The sequence below is a fragment of the Castor canadensis genome, chromosome 1, assembly GCF_047511655.1.
Source record: "Castor canadensis chromosome 1, mCasCan1.hap1v2, whole genome shotgun sequence".
In the NCBI taxonomy this organism is placed as follows: Eukaryota; Metazoa; Chordata; class Mammalia; order Rodentia; family Castoridae; genus Castor; species Castor canadensis.
This window is the reverse complement of record NC_133386.1, coordinates 92,441,374-92,459,024: the sequence shown is the minus strand read 5'-3', so window position 1 is coordinate 92,459,024 and position 17,651 is coordinate 92,441,374. Positions and strand designations below refer to the sequence as shown.

The following is a 17,651-nucleotide window of genomic DNA, read 5'->3' as shown; positions in this document are numbered from 1 at the left end:
AAAGGGAAAAGGCAAAGGTAATGAAGGCATGTTTAAGTAGTATGTTTAAAGAAGTCCACTAAGAAGGGTACTTGAAGTGAGGCAACAAACCACACAGCAATTAGGAAAAAGAACATTCTAGGCAGATGGAGCTTCAAGGATGAAAAATCTGAACAGGAACAAACCCTCTGAGACCAGGAAGCTAAGCAATAAGGTGGGTCCCTCTGTTCCCCATGCTGACATACATCAGGGCCACAGTTAAAGTGAGGAGATACACCATGACTCTACAAAGTAGATGAGAGAAAATTTTCCAAGGCAAGAAGATGATAACAACTAAAGGAGAATAAAGCAGGCCAGAGAGTGGAGAAAAACAAGGCACCCTTTTGACTGAAAATTTCTTGTGAATAGAGCTCAAAGTTGAGTCAGGGATAGAATTTATTGCAGTGGTTTCTAGGATAAATTATCAGTAGAGAGTTGATGGAAGAAGATGTCCAATTTTTAAATTAGACACCATTAATATTAAAATTAAAATAGTATGATGGATATGGCACCAAAATTAAAACAAGACACAGGACCTGATTTTCAAATGAACTGTGCAGGGGACTCATAGACTGGAAGCCATTTGAGCAGCAGTTGAAGTCATTCATGTAAAACACAATGGAGCCTTACACCAAGCAGAGCAAGGGTGAGCCAAAGGGAGTGGGCACAGTGGAGCAGTACAGGCAGTTTAGAAGCTAAAGCAAAACTGTATCCCCTGTCTATGCTTTACAGACAGCCTTCAGAGGGCCTTTCTCCTCAAATTGAGGTACTCCATTCTGTTGGTTACTATACAACTGCAGGTTACTTGCCTCCTGCTGGATGTTGTTTTACCTGTGACTTCTGTCTGCTCACTGTCTCTTTGGTTGAGCCCACCATCTTGCTCTGACCTAGGTATCCAGACTTTGGATTTCCCAGTAGTTTGTCTCTGATCCCATAGATTTCATGGGATGGCATGGTCTGGTCCTGCCACTCCCTCTCCTAATTTCTCCAGGCCCAGTTCCTTGCCTCACTGCTGTTATAATTCAGATACACGTTAAGTACATCCTAAATTCTAGTTTCTGTGCTAAGGACTGGACTTTAACATATGATTAAAACATTGCCCTAGCCTGTGTATAGCATGTTACTATCTACAGCCTCTCACTCTGGAAAAAAGTAAATAGCCTCAACAACATGGGCTGATAGAAAATAAATGGTGAAATTAGGAGATGAGAGAAAAATGGGTTTATTATTACTTTTTATAAATTTCCACATTAAGACATATTCATATAAGTAATTAGGCCTACATCAACATGTCTTTTTCTCCTATAGATCACAAATAAGATTATAAAAACTATTTCAGTATAGGTTACTGCTACTAACCGTCCTCATATAGTGCACTTTGGTTTGGTACAGTATAAAAACAAAAGCTAGAAGGCACGGGGTGGGTCCCACTGTTCCCCTTGCTGACATACATCAGAGTCACAATTACAGTGAAGAGACACACCATGACTCTGCAAAGTGGATTAGAGAAAAATTTTCCAAGCTGTAAATGGCAGCTTGACAAACAACATTACAGGCTGGAGTCAATGAGAATGCTGCAGACCTGGCTTCCTACAGGACTATAAATCACAATGAATCCACAGAACACTACTGGAAAATGGAGAACAGAAAGAGTCTGTGTTCCAGGCTTCCAGCCTTGGCTCACTGAAGACAAATTGAGGGAGATCCAGGCCTGCACGATCTCAGCAACATAAGAAAACCTGGAAGTCCCTTCTTGTACAGAACACTGCAGCACAGCCTCAGCAGAGAAATGGAAACGCCAGCTGGTAACAATCCACCAGCGCAGCCAAGAGGGTGGAAAGAGTGAGCACTACCCCTGGACAGCAAGGCAGCAGGAGGACTCCAACCTCATCACACAACCCACTCCCCTTTACCAGTTTTATCCCGGTCCTTGCCTGTGGAGAGACAGAGGAGGGGGCTTACTGTCCTCCCCATCATTTACTCTCCTGAGAATTACTTTTCACCTCAGGTGGAATCAAGTATAAATCAACATCAAGTGCAACATTAAAACAAAGAGACATTCCAACATAATCCAAGGGTCTCATGGATAAGAGGAGCTGTGACAATACTGACTGGACAGTTTGTGAGTTAATTATGCATCATGAATCTGGAGGGTTCTCTACCCTCAGCCAGTCAACTTGTCTGCTTCTTTCCAGCTAGCTGAGTCACTGTCTCCCTGATCTTGACCTTTCACCCACAGCAGTGGAGAACTGGATGCCCAGGGTTACTGGACCCAGGCAAAGATAGACGTGAAACTGGTGGAGGCAGGTGGTGGGTTGTATGATGAAGTCAAGAAGCTTGTCGGTTTGCAGGATCCAGGAAGGAGCTTTGAAGAGTTCTAGGCTGGAGGTCAGAAATATGAGGCAAACATGATAACCACTACACTATGGAAACAGAAATGTGAAACAGCAACTGGGTCATTCAGAGGACAAGCACTGTGAAGACAAGCATTTCCTTGAGTCACCTGCAGACTGAAGGGTTTTCTTTCCATTTTTGATTGCTCATTGATTCATTTATTCAGTTTAGTTGCTCATCAAATATTCGCTAGAAACTACCAAGTCTGCTGTCAGCCAGAGGCATAGCACACATTATATACCAACTATATACTGAGATACACATATGGTCCCCATCCTTGCCTATTAAAAATATTTTCCTCATTATATCTAGTGAAGAATTTGCAATATCATGCAAACACAGTCTGTCTACTACTTTTCAGCAATTGTAAATAGGATAGTGATGACAATGTACCATGGAAGTTAGGAGTGATTTTTCCCAGATTACAGCAGCTGAGTCTAAAGCACTTTGCCTTAGGTGAAAGCATCGAGAAGAAGAGCAATAATTTTCATGTCTACCTTCTTTATTGTGGACATTTGCTCTACAAGGCAATTCTCTCCACATGAACACAGGCTAGGGGCAAAGCACTTGCCTAACATGTACAAGATGCTGCATTCCATCCTCAGGACACAAAAAAATAGACATGAACATAAATGGTAAATAGAAGTAATCCAGATTTAGCATCACTTCACTTTGTGCCAAACCAATACCTAACTCTCTACCTGTAACAGGGTTCCCTTGTCTCCTTTCTTAAATCCCCCTTTCTTACATCCAGTTCCCCCACATGTCTTCACCTTGGTGGAAATGAAAGCCAGGATTACTGGAGCATTTCACTATTAGAATTTGACATCTTTTTAATTAATTTTAACTATATCTTATTAAAATTGTTGTTTTTCTTAGACTGCTGTTTACAGAGTTCCATAAGTTTAGAATGATTTGCATGTTCCATTTTATCACAATCTCTATTCTTTTTAAATTTCATTTTATTTTTTGAATTAGCAAAACTTCATTGTTATAATTCTGTACACCCCACAATGTACTTTGAACAAGTCCACCCCCTGCATTGTATTTCCTTTCCATCTTTCCCCACTACTCACTTTTTCGAACAGTATTTGGAGGGCTTCATAATGTTGTGTTCATTCTATATGAAATGTACTTCAATCCTCTCCACCCCTCAGTATCCCTTCCCTCCCATCTCCCTCCTGCTGATCCCATCCTAAACAGTCCCCCATATACACTCATGTCCCACTATTACTGTCGTCATCATCATCATCATCATTTCAGGTCTAGGTTTCACAAATTAGAGCGAACATGTGAAATTTGACCTTTTTGCATGTCACTCAGTGTGAGGGTCTCCAGTTCCACCCATTTTCTTGCAAATGATATCATTTCATTTTTCTTTAGAGCTGAGTAGTATTCCATGGTATATATGACAATCTTGCCTAAATCCAGGCATGTGGCCAATGTGTACATTGCATTGTGGCAGGAAAGCCAGCACTAAAGTGGGTGGTGTTTCACATTCTACATGTTCCAGAGCACTCATTGTATTCTGGTGATACAAGTGAAAGGGCCCAGCAACACAAAGTTGAGAGGTAGGGTGTCACCCTTAGGTCCAATAAATCAAAAGAATAAAAAAACCTATATCAGATCAGACCATGGTTTGGAATATTATACATCTAATCAAACTGTTCTGCACTCCCCCTTATCAAGCTATGTGAAAGAATTTTTAAGTTTTACAAACCTGTTCATCAAACATTTAAATTTTTTAATTAGCCTTAATTTTAATAAAGGAAATGTTTAGGTAGATTAGAATTTAAAGGATTGCTTAGCCTAGGAGTTCAAGATCAGTCCCATCTTAAAAAAAATGTTAGAAACTGTTACCATGGAGAAAATTGACAATAGTTCATTAAAAATATTAAACAATCTGATTTAATAATTTGAACTTCTTCATTTTAACTCTAAGAATCTTGGCATCTTCTCAATATGTAAAACCTATAATATCTGAACTATTCTATCTTTTCCTGTTTTTAAACTAAAGTAAAATTCCAAATAACTCCAGAATTGGAAGATTCAATTCCTTACTTTGCCACATGCTAACTTCACATCTAGGTCTTTCCTTCATTCTACAGAAATTGGTAGGTTAGTTTCTCATGGATGCCAACGTATGCTGCAGTGCACCCATGTGTTCAAATGTCACCCGCACACATTCACAGTCATGTGCTCCACTCCAGCAACTAAGCCCCTCATATTTTCCATGCATTGCCTGTGAGCCTTAAATGATGCTTCTTCTACTGAAAAGCCCAGTTACCCCCTCTTCCCTTTGCCACCTTGGTAATTCCTATTCATTTTTAAATTCTCAGCTCATGTCTTCTCTTCTTGAAAATTTTCCCTGAGTCTCCAGGAGTTATTATTCTTCATTTTTCTGCACTCCAGGGTTCAGCATAGCTCAGCAAGAATGGTCCACACCAGTATATGTTCTACAGTATTGTTCATTGCACTCTAGTATGGTTGCTGGTTTCCATACCCGTGTTTTATTTCTGTTAACATGAAAACTAGATTAAGGTTTAGGAACGTATATTTGTCTTTAAATTTCCTAGTATGTATCACAGTGACAAGCATGGAGTAGATGCTTAATAAATGTAAAAACTAAATAACATGACCATTCGATCTTTAAAAAAATCCAGCATGTACTTCTGTTTTGGTGTCTTTATAGCATTTATCACTATTTGGTATTTCCTCGGTGAGTTCTCATTGCATTCATTATTGGCTTCTGTAACCAAATAAAAGCTCTTTAAGAGGTAGTGCTTGTTATTTTCTCCACTTTAACCTCAATTCCTAGAACAAAATAAACACTCAGTGCCTGGAAGAAAAGAATCTGAGATAGAACTCTCAACTTCATGAAATGGATGGCTAGATCTAGGTTTTGCTTTCGTGCACTAACAGCAGGCTTTTAAATGAATAAATGACTTGCAATTCTAGCAGTATTAAATTCCAGAGAGACAGTTTTTCACTCATTCGGAAGACCTGTAAAGGCAAGTGTAATTAAGCAGTGTGGATCATATGTTTCAAAATCTAAAACAAAGCAACCCTTTGCTAATTTTTGCCTCTTTTTAAACTCTTTTTCATTTTCTTCTGTGTTTCATTTGCCTTCTGAGTCTAGGCTAATTAAGCATTTATGCTATTATAGCAAATACTCTTATCTAATATCAAAGCAGGCTGATCTCTAACATTAAATAATAATGGTATATCATGAGTCTGTGGCCAACATTAAAAATGGATGGTATAACAATAATTACTGCAAAACCTAGCCACTTATTCACTACTAATGTATTTTAATTAAAGAGTCGTTTAGTAATGACCGAGTCCTTCCCTAATGATGTCTACAGGCACAGAGAGAGAAGAGAGAGTCCTGTCTCCAAGCAGCTTCCTTTGCTAACACTTTGGATCTACTGAGTCTAATCAAATGAAGATGTAGTTATCACTCCCTCCTCAGACCTCACACAATTACTTTATTACAGTCCATACTCACATTTAGCCATTCATTAAACAAGCATATCTTGGATACCTACTCTGTTCTAGGCTTGATGCCCTATCTCATCCCTAATCTCATTCATGCTTAAGTGAAAGAATCAAGAATAAGTAGAATTAGAGGCTATGTGATTCATCAATATAATGGAAATAGAAATGTATAAAAACAACAATTGGTTACAACAAAGGAAGTGACTCAGATTCCACCAGGAGTTGGAAAGGGCTTCCAGAGGCCATGACCTTTAAGAATAATTTATTTCACAAATGTCTGGGTCAGTCTGGCTAGATTTTAGGGAGATTAGGTAGTTTAAGATGCTCAGAGAATGTTGGAAAGGGACTTAGAAGAACCTAGCTTTCTAAGTACAATAGTACACACACACACACGCACACATCTGTGCTTTTATTTTCCATAGTTTTAGTTATCTATGATCAGCTGAAAATATTAAATGGAAGATTCCAGAAATAAAAATTTGTAAATTTTATACTGTGTGCCATTCTGAGTCTCTTCCTATCCCACTGTGTCTTACCATGTGTAATAATCATCCCTGTCAAGTGTATCTGCACTGTATATGCTACCTGCCTGATAGTCAGTCTGTAGCTGCCTTGGTTATTGCAGTGCCCATATTTTACTTAATTATGGCCCCAAAGCATAATAGTAATGATACCGGCAATTTGGATATACTAACCAGAAGTCATAAGGTACACTTCTTTTTATGAGAAAGTGAAAGCTCCCAACTTAACAAGGAAAGAATAAAAGTCTAGGCTAATACACAAATGTTTATTGTTCATTCATCTCATCACATATATAGTTTTTTACCTCATTATTACAAGAAAAAAAGGAGTACAGTACAATAAGATATTTTGAAAAAGAGAATGAGAGAGAATCACATTCACATAACTTTTATTACAGTATGTTTTTAAAGGTTTTCTATTTTACTATTGGTTATTATTGTTCATCTCTTACTGTGCCTAACTTATAATTAAATTTTATCTTAGGTGTGTACATATAAGAAAAAACTTAGCATATGCAGGGTTTAGTATTATCTGTAGTTTCAGAATCCACTTAGGAATCTTTGAACATATCCCCCTGTGGAGAAGCAGGGGACTACTGTAAAGTTTTTGGGATTTTATGTTGTAAGTGATGGAAATTGAAGGGAGGTCTTTAAGTAGTATAATACCATTCTCAAATTTGGTTTTGAGAGAGATAATTCTGGCTACTCCTTGAGAGGTAACTAGGATAGAGAAGGGATGGTGGAGGACAGGAGAGAATGGAGGCTGCTCTATTGCCCTAAAGCATCTGGACTAAACTAGGCAGAGAAGGTAGAGGTGAAAGGTTGGATTCAGGGGGCCTCTCTGAGGACAAGCCAACAAGGATGGTGTTTGAGGTGAGAGACTGGAAATAAGGATATCAGCCTTTTCTGGTTTTAGGATGTGGTCAGACCGTGGTGCCATCAGCCCAAACTGAGAACATGAGCCTTCAACAGGTTTAGAGGAAAGATAGGCCGGTTTATAATATATTTGATTCATTTGGGGACCATCAGGTGGTTTGGAAAATGTTTATCTATAGTTCAGGAAATGTGGGAATTTGTATTTGGATATCATGGGTATATAGGGGAAATGACGGAACCCTGAGAGATGGAAAATAAAACATGGATAAGGAAATAGTAGCCACCATTACGATAAGCAAACCACTTTGCAGATCCATTATCAACACTGTTCTCTGTGTTATGCCTCTGAAAGCCTTCATGTCAAACACCCCTTCTCTTAAAACTGAGACATTTCAGTAGGTGACTCCCCAAGACGTGGCTTATCACTTGCATCTTCTTTTTTAAGTTATTAGAATATTAAGTTTTTAGAGTATTAGCTGACAGCAGTCTTCATCCAAAGTCTTGGGAGTCTGCAGGATAGAAGAAAAGTTAGGGATGGAGCCTTCTTCCTTTGAAGAAGCAATGGATTAACATTATACTGAGAACTCACTAGAATTGATTTTTTCTTCTATTTTTTGTTGTTGTGCTGGGTAAGGGTACATTGTGGCATTTACAAAGGTTCTTGTGATACATCAAGCATATCATACTTAAATTCACCCCCACCACCATTCTCCTTTATTCTCCCTCTGTCCATTCAAGAAATAGTTTCAACAGATATCTTTTTTCCATTTACCTTCATGTGTACATAATGTTTGCCACATACCCACCCTTTTACTCCCTTTCCTCACCTCCTCCCCGCTACCACTGGTATCAACCCCTCCCCATCGGGAAGGACCTAGTCTTCCCTCCTGTTCTCCAATTTTGCAAAAGAAATGACGTTTTTGCTTGTTTAAGATAGCTATAGAGGGAATTCCCTTGTGGCACTTCCATGTATATATGTATTGTCACCCGATTTGGTTCATTTCCTCCAATTTTCTTCTTTCTGCTTTAGTCCCTTTCTTATGGTTTAAACCTGTTTAAAAGTTCTATATTCATTCTTGTACAGAAAGTACAGCAACCATATTCACTTTCTTAACTTCCTTCTTTTACCCCTCCCCGCTTGTGTGTGACCTCCCCTGGCATGTCCTGTTTTTTATAATATTGCTACATTGTATTCGGTCTGTATTCCACATATGAGAGAAAGTGTGTGGCTTTGGCCTTGTGAACCTGGCTAACTTCACTTAAGATGATGTTCTCCAGTTCCATCCATTTACCTGCAAATGACAAAATTTCATTCTTCTTTGTGACTATATAGAATTTCACTGCATGTAAGTACCACATTTTCTTAATCTATTCATCAGTTGTGGGGCATCTAGACTATTTCCATAGCATAGCTATTCTTAATAATGCTGCAATAAACATGGGTGTGCAGGTGCCTCTATTATAAACTGACTTACATTCCTTCAGGTGCATCCCTTGCAGTGGTATTGCTGGGTCATAAGGCAGTTCTATTCTTAGTTTTTTGAGGAGACTCTACACTGTTTTCTTTTCTCTCTCTCTCTCTTTTTATTGTATTCATATGTGCATACAATGTTTGGGTCATTTCTCCCCCCTTCCCCCACTCCTTCCCTTACCCCCCCTGCCCTCTCCCTCTCCCCCTCACCCCCTCGATAGTCAGAAGAAACTATTTTGCCCTTATCTCTAATTTTGTTGAAGGGAGAGTATAAACAATAATAGGAAGGAACAAGGGTTTTTGCTAGTTGAGATAAGGATAGCTATACAGGGAGTTGATTCGCATTGATTTCCTGTACATGTGTGTTACCTTCTAAGTTAATTCTTCTTGAACTAACCTTTTCTCTAGTTCCTGGTCCCCTTCTCCTATTAGCCTCAGTTGCTTTAAAGTGTCTGCATTAGTTTCTCTGCATTGAGGGCAACAAATGCTATCTAGTTTTTTGGGTGTCTTACCTATCCTCATACCTCCCTTGTGTGCTCTCGCTTTTATCATGTGCTCAAAGTCCAATCCCCTTGTTGTGTTTACCCTTGATCTAATGTCCGCATATGAGGGAGAACATATGATTTTTGGTCTTTTGGGTCAGGCTAACGTCACTCAGAATGATGTTCTCCAGTTCCATCCATTTACCAGCGAATGATAATATTTCATTCTTCTTCATGGCTGCATAAAATTCCATTGTGTATAGATATCACATTTCCTTGATCCATTCGTCAGTAGTGGGCATCTTGGCTGTTTCCATAATTTGGCTATTGTGAATAGTGCCTCAATAAACATGGTGTGCAGGTGCCTCTGCAGTAACCTGTGTCACAGTCTTTTGGGTATATCCCCAAGAGTGGTGTTGCTGGATCATATGGTAGATCAATGTTTAGATTTTTAAGAAACCTCCAAATTTTTTTCCAGAGTGGTTGTACTAGTTTGCATTCCCACCAGCAGTGTAAGAGGGTTCCTTTTTCCCTGCATCCTCGCCAACACCTGTTGTTAGTGGTATTGCTAATGATGGCTATTCTAACGGGGGTGAGGCTCCACACTGTTTTCTATTGTGATTGTACTAATTTAAATTTTCCACCAGCAGTGTATGAGGGTTCCTGTTTCTTCACATCCTCGCCAACATTTGTTGTTGTTGTTTGTGTTCTTGATGGTAGCTATTCTAACAGGAATAAGGTGGAATCTTAATGTGGTTTTGATTTGCATTTCCTTTATGACCATATGTTGAGCATTTCTTCATGTGTTTTTTAGCCACTTGGATTTCTTTGAAAAGTTCTGTTCAGTTCTTTTGCCCATTTCTTCATTGATCCTCAAATTTTGGGGAGTTTAGTTTTTCGAGCCCCTGTATATTCTGGTTGTCAAACCCTTGTCAGAAGTATAACTGGCAAAGATTTTCTCCTATTCTGTGGGCAGTCTCTTCAATTTAGAGACCATTTATTTTGTTGTGCTGAAGCTTTTTAATTTCATGTAGTCCCATTTATCAATCCTTATTCTTAGTTGCTGAGTCAGTTGAGTTCTATTGAGGAAGTCATTGCCAATGCCTATTGCTTCCAGTATATTATTCCCCACTCTTTCATACATTAGCTTCAAAGTTTCAGGTTTTATATTAAGGTCCTTAATCCATTTTGAATTGTATATGTACAGGGTGACAAACATGGATCTAGTTTCAGTTTTGTGCAGGCAGATATCCAGTTTTCCCTGCAGCATTGGTTAAAGAGGCTGTCTTTTCTCCATCATGTTTTTGGCGCCTTTTTCAAAAATTAGGTGGCTGTAACTGTGCAGATTCATATCTGGGTCTTCTATTCTGTTTCACTAGTCTTTGTGTCTGTTTTTGTGCCATACCAGGCTGTTTTTATTGCTTTGGCTCTGTAGTATAATTTGAAGTTGGGTATTGTGATACTTCCAGTGTTGCTCTTTTTGCTCAGTATTGCCTTGGCTGTTTGTGGTCTTCTGGGCTTCCAAATGAACTTTAGGGTAGATTTTTCAATCTCTGTGATGAATGCCATTGGATTTTTGGTAGGAATTGAACATGTAGATTGCTTTTGGTAATACAGTCATTTTCACTCTGCTGATTCTACCAATTCATGAGCATGGGAGATTTTTCCATCTTCTGTAGTCTTCTTCAATTTCTTTCTTCAGTGGTTTATAGTTTTCATTGCAGAGATCTTTCACATTCTTTGTTAAGTTTGTTCCTAGGTGTTTTTTAAGGCTATTATAAATGGAATGGTTTTCCTATATTCTTTCTTAATCTGTTCATTGTTGGTGTATAGAAAAGCTACAGAATTTTGTAGATTGATTTTTGTATCCTGAAACTTTGCTGAAACTGTTTATGGTGTTTAGGAGCTTTTTGGTGGAGTTTTTTCAGGTCATTTAGTTTTTTTTTTTTTTTTTTTACCACCTAGCTTATTAACATTTTCTATGAAAGAAAAGTCAGTAGCCCTCAGGCTAAACTATTCCTCCCATTCATCTGTGGGCATGACATAACTCTTATGAACAATTAGGGATACCCTTTCCCATGAGAGAAAATGGTGCTTCACAGATATATCTCTGTGTTACAAATGTTTTCTCCCATAGCCAAGAGTCACTCATTGGCCATACCCTCATACATCTGGAAGGTTCCTTTCAGGTCATTTAGATATAAAATCATGTCATCTGCAAATAGAGATAGTTCGACTACTTCCTTTCCAATTGGTGTTCATTTTTTTTTCTTCTTCCTGTTTTATTGCTCTGGCTAGAAATTTCATGACTATGTTGAGTAAGAGTGGAGAGAGTGTACATTCTTGTCTCATTCCTGACTTTAGAGAGAATGTTTTCAATGTTTAGCCATTTAGTATGATGTTGGCTATAGGCTTGTCATATATAACCTTTGTTATGTTGAAGTACATTCCTTCTATTCCTAGTTTCATCAGAGCTTTTTATCATGAAAGGATATTGACATTTATTGAAGGATTTTTCTGCTTCTATTGAGATGATCTTGTGGCTTTGTCTTTGCTTCTGTTAACATGTTGTGTTACATTTAATGATTTGCATATGTTGAACCATTCTTGCATCCCTGGATGAAACCAACTTGATCATGATGTATGATCTTATTAGGTTTGCCAATATTTTATTGAGGATTTTTGCATCTGTGTTCATTAATTCTCTTTTTTTGTTGTGTCCTTGTCCCATTTAGGGAGGAGTCTAATACTAGCTTCTTAGAATGAGTTTGGTAGTATCCTTTCCTTTCTATTTCATGGAAAAGTTTGAGGAGTGTTGGTGCTAGTTCTTCTTTAAAATAGAATTAATTTTTTAAAGCAAAATTTTTAAAGGAGTTCACTGTCAACCATTCTTTAACTTAAGTCTAGGGCTAAATACTATGAAGATATAGTGTAATTTCAGTCACCTACTGCCATTTTTTCTGCAGGAGAGAGAGATGAAGTTCTCCAAGATATGGAGCACATTGGAAGTCTGGGTTTCTTACATCTGAATAAATATCCAAGGGTGTGCATGTGATCAGTGGCTTTGTAGGAATTTAGAACCCTACCCAAAAGTCAGTCTCTTTCTAACAATCATTAAGTTGATCAAAAATTTCTCCTAACATACGATAGGAAATGTCCTGCCACCTGAGAACCACCTACCTAAGCTTTGTGAATTCTTGTCTTTGTCCTTAAGCCTCTGGAAAAAGTAAGCCTGGTCATATACCTGAGCAGCATATGTCAGTATCAGAAGTCACTGGCTTAAGCAACTGCAATATAAAACACACTGATGAAAAGGATAAAAATTATTAAACAACAAAAAAAAAGCCTTGGTTTACTGCCTGTTTATGAACTTCCTTACTTATGTCATCACATGATAAATAGAAAGAAAAAAATCAAAATTTTATATTTTCAGATGCATGCAGGAAAGCAAAAAAGGAGAGTAAATTGCTTTGGGAAATCTTCAAGAAAAAAAAATACCCATTTGAAAGGAGGGATTTCTCTTCCTCTTGACTTAGTAATATTCAGAAATATAGAGAGGTGAAACAAAATTTCAACATAATTTAACACTGGCCAGAGCCAGAATTCATTTTTATGTTTCTGTCAACTACAAACAACTTTTTAAAAATTAGAAGATGGAGCTTTTTACCTCACACCTTACAATGGACATTAACATGCACAAGAATATCATTCAAATAGACTATCTTTGCAGCAGACAACTTTTCAACAAAGCAAATAACTGCACTCAGTTTATATGAATCAAGTCTAGCTTCTGGAGGTCAAGTGCATTCTATGTGACAATAGTCATCCCATGCCTCCTTCCCACAGAACACCACTACCTAAAGCAGTATTTCTCCTCAACACAAAGATTTCAGCATTGTATGAGTGTCAGTTATTTACTGTATGCTTTTAACATCTTGAACACTCAACATTGGGTTCAAAGTCAGGGAAAGACAGAACTATTTTGTCCCTGGCATCTTTACTAATATTCTCACTTATGGTCACTCCTTTGCCTGCAACCCCAAAGTCAGACAATAAGATAATTTGAAATCTCTTTTCTTTCCCCTGGTGTGGTTTATCTGCCACAAAAGTGAAAAGCAAGCAGTTGTTCCAGTTGTTCACTATCTTCATCTAATCCACAGACTTCTGAGCTAGACATTTATCAAATTTGGGGGAAAAAAGTGACTTTACCAAAATTTTTGCAACATATTTGATGTTCTACATTCACAGGAAGATTAGGGTAGGACATGGGTGGCTCATGCCTGTAATCCTAGTTACTCAGGAGGCAGAGATCAGGAGGATCACAGTTCAAAGCCAGCCTGGGCAAATAGTTCATCAGAACCTATCTTGAAAAAAACCCTGCACCAAAAAGGGCTGGTGGAGTGGCTCAAGGTGTAGGCCTTGAGTTCAAACCCCAGTACCACACACACACACACACACAAAAAAAAACCAAGAAGAATTTGAGTATTAAAACAGGGTAAGCAAGCAATGTAGGGTTTTATATCTTATAAATATATAAATAAAACATTTCAGGTGTTCTGAATTTCTATGTAAATTTATGTTAGCACTTTTTTTTTGGCAGTACTGGGGTTTGAACTCAGGGCCTTTCACTTGCTAAGCAGGCACTCTACCACTTGAGCCATGCCACTAGCTTTAAATTTATGTTAGAAAGAACATAAAAATCATCAAGTATAGGGTACATGCTATAATCTCAGGTCTTAGAAGTTAGAGGCAGGAAAATTGTGAGTTCGAGGCCAGCCTGGGCTACATAGAGAGACCCTGTCTAAAAAAAAGAGAGAGATAGATATAGATATAGATATAGATGCATGTACATATATAAATATATATATATATATATATATATATATATATATATATATATATATATGATGACTCTTCTTTTATCTGTTGTTTTTTAGTCCTTTAGTGCCAATAAGCAGTATCAAATGTAAGCTGTCAGTTCAAGGCCATGTTGAAAACTAGGATAGAGGAATGTGGGTTTGTACTTGGCAATGAGTAAAATACTGGGTACTCTTCTGAAGTACAGACAATTCTGACAATTATGAAGTATTTAATGAGGATAGGATAAATTTATATTTTTCAAGCTTCTGTTTTTACCAAGTGTGGGGAATGCCTTGTTCTTAGCTTAGACTTTCTTTCCTGTTCTCCTGCTCAGAATAGACACACAAATGAGTCCTGTCCCAGTTTCCATGCTCTGCTCCCTGGACCATCTGTGGGTGCCTAGTTCATGTTGAAGAGCTCTCCCATCTTTACCAAACCTGCTGAGGGACAAAAGCAACTGTGACAAGGACACAGAGAATCTAAGCTGGTTCTTCCCGAGGCCTTTGCCTTGGAGCACACTCCTCATTTCCCTCAGAGTAGAAGCCAAAGTTCTTCTAGCAACCTAAGACCCTATGGAGTCTGATCCTCTGTTTCCACTTCTCCTTACTCCTGACCCCTCTCTCTTATGCAGTCTGATTCAGCCAGCCTGGTCTTCTGTTCCTGGGTCATATCTCACAGATTTTGTTCCAGCTGATCCTCTGCTTAGAAGCCCCTTCCATCAGGGAGCTGCTTGACTTACTGCATTAATAGCTTCAAATCTGCTCAGAAAAGCTCAGTTTGGATGTCCTGGTTAAGAGTGGAAAAACAGCCAGCTCTTTCACACCTTTCCCCTCTGTTATTATTTCCTAGAGTTCTTACCTCCCAACATTCTATAAAATATGCTTGCTCATTTTACTATCCATTTTCCTGAGCTAGAAGCATCAAGTGGGCAGGGATTTTTCACTCTGGTCATTTCTCTATTCCCAGAATCTAACAAAGCACATAGAAAACACTCAATAAATATTTAATGAATTGATGCATTTTAGCAGTTAAAAAGTGATTTCTATGTATCAGACATTGTTCTAAGTACTATATAAGTATCAATTATTTAAACTCTGGTAACAACCTTACTAAGGATGTTTTGCTTTCCCATCCCCATTTTGTAGAAAAGGAACAGAGAGGTTAAATTAAACTGTACCTGCCTCATGAGTGGCAGAGCCCCTCCATGCTCCTAACTCCTGAGCTCTGCTAAATGAATGAATAAACATAGAGTAGTGTGCATTTTCTGTAGTCTGTCCTAATCATCCCACTGTGGGCCAAATTAATGATCCAAATCAAGTCACTGCACTGGCTTTCCACTTCCTTGAAACTTGCGCCTTACCAGATATTCAGAGGCCAGTACATCAGGAGAAGAGGTAAGTAAGCAGGCCTGTGTACCTTTCTGTAGAGGTATGAAAAGGATCAGAGGAGAATATGCAGGTTCAGAGCAAGGAACTAGTGAAAACGTGCTATTGAAATGGATCTGAAGCCCCCTGACTAGCTAAAGACTTCTTTCTCATCCACCTTGCCACACTTCTACTACTTTGGGGACTACCTTCACAGATCACCTATGGGACAGACGAACACATATTTACATTCTAATTTTTGCAGCTAGTCGTAGTTTGTTGGAGAGATAACCTCAATGTTTGGGAAATTTAAGATGATTGAAAGGGTGTAATTAGACTTTGGAAGGAGGCATATCTCTTACCAGTTTTCCAGTTAGTTGATACTTAAGAGAATCTCTGCTTAATAAACTGTTGCCAAATAAAGATCCTGCTGGGTTTTCTTTAATTAATGAGGTGGCTCAGTTGTAATTATTCCATTAATTGTTTAAATGCAAGTGAGCACTATTAAGAATCTTGACAAGAATTTCCTTTCAAACATGCTAAACCTTCCCCCACCTCGTCCTCTCATTTCTATTCTAAATTTGCTGGTAAATCCTCTTAAAAGAGGATTATTAAAAAAATAAGTGGCTCAAAATAAGTTTTACCTAAATTCTAATAGAATTATCACAAATTCTGTGTTAGTAGAGTCTGACTGTAAATGATGACTTGTGTTTGTGCTTCTGAAGAAGATAAGAGTCCAGTGAACCTGTATTTACTGAGAACAGAGTAGACCATGAGAACTTTCAGCAATGTAAACAATTTATGCTTTCTGATGAGTTACCAGTCTCGGCTATATAAAGCTAGTCATTGAACACTACACTTCTGTAACTCTCAGGTGCTCTTCAGTATGGGGGAAGAGACCTTGCTTTAGTGCAATTCTGTTCCTCTCCTACCAAGTTGGAACTTCTATCATAACAAAAGGCTGAGATTGACACAGCTGCATAGTAGGTTACCGACAGAGGTCTGACAGAATGTCTTCCATAGAGGCTTCATGGGCTGGCCTGGGAAGGTAAGCAAGGATGAAAAAGGGAGGTTCAAACGGGAGAGATGAGAGCTGTTTCCTTTTCAACCAAGGAAATTTTCCAAAGGCTCCTTGTTTCAAGAGGAGAATCCACATTGTAGGTTACTTGCTCCTTTCTCCTGTAGCCCAACAACCCCCCCACTCACTCTAGGCAGACTGCAAATTCATTTCCAATTCACCTTGCCCCAGGACTGCTTTTGTCTAGATTTTACAATAGGTCAACTTGACACTGCTGTATCACTTTACGTCTAGTCAGGCATTCCGTGCTGCTTAGGAAATGGTAGGAAATGCACTTTCTGCAATGCACTTTCCTGGGGCAAACCTCTGCTTCTAAAAAGCTATCATTTTTGCTCAGAGCCTACTTCTTGTCTATGTCCTGTAAAGTCAGACAGTATCTGGGTCTACATTCCCATAACTTTGATCATTTTATTAGTTTAAACTGTGTATCAGTCCTCTCTTATACCATTACACTACTACCATGGTCTCCAAATCAAGTGTCATGTTGCTGGGTAGGAAGAAGTCTACAACCGAATAGAAGAGCAAGAGAGCAGAACAGCGTTTCAAGTTTCTGTGTCAGATCAGTTCTCTCCAACACTAAGTGATTTTCCAAATCAGTTCAAGTGATGACAGTTCGTCCTGTGGATGGAAGCCATCACATGACAGAGGTTGTTGTGTATAATCAATGCAAGTGGGCAGTCGTGTATTAATTAAGATATGTTGATGATGTGAAACATGGCAGGAGTAACATTCCGAATACTGTTATGAACAAATAAGAGGAATGACTTCTATCAGGAGTCACTTCTGCCTAAAATAAAGGCTGGACATAACAAGATAAGGCATTTTCTCTCTAACAAGGAGACTACAGAAAAACAAATGGGGGATCTGGAAGTAGGTTGTTGGGGCTAGAGACATGACTCAAGTTGCACAGTTTATGCCAACACAAGGCTCTAAGTTCAACTCCCAGTACTGCCAAAAAAGAAAAGAGAAGAAAGCGACTTGGTGAATAACAGAACAGAGAAATGGATTGTAATTGAAACAAGGGACACTCCCCCACCTCATTGCTTAGATTAAACTGTCAGGATAATTCACGATTAATTTAAATTGATA

At 38.5% G+C, this 17,651-nt stretch overlaps 1 protein-coding gene across 4 annotated transcripts in view; it reads left to right on the top strand.

Moving 5' to 3' along the window:
- Positions 1-17,651, top strand: part of Kcnq5 (potassium voltage-gated channel subfamily Q member 5) — a 525,873-nt gene that overhangs the window by 368,463 nt on the left and 139,759 nt on the right. The window lies entirely within an intron of this gene.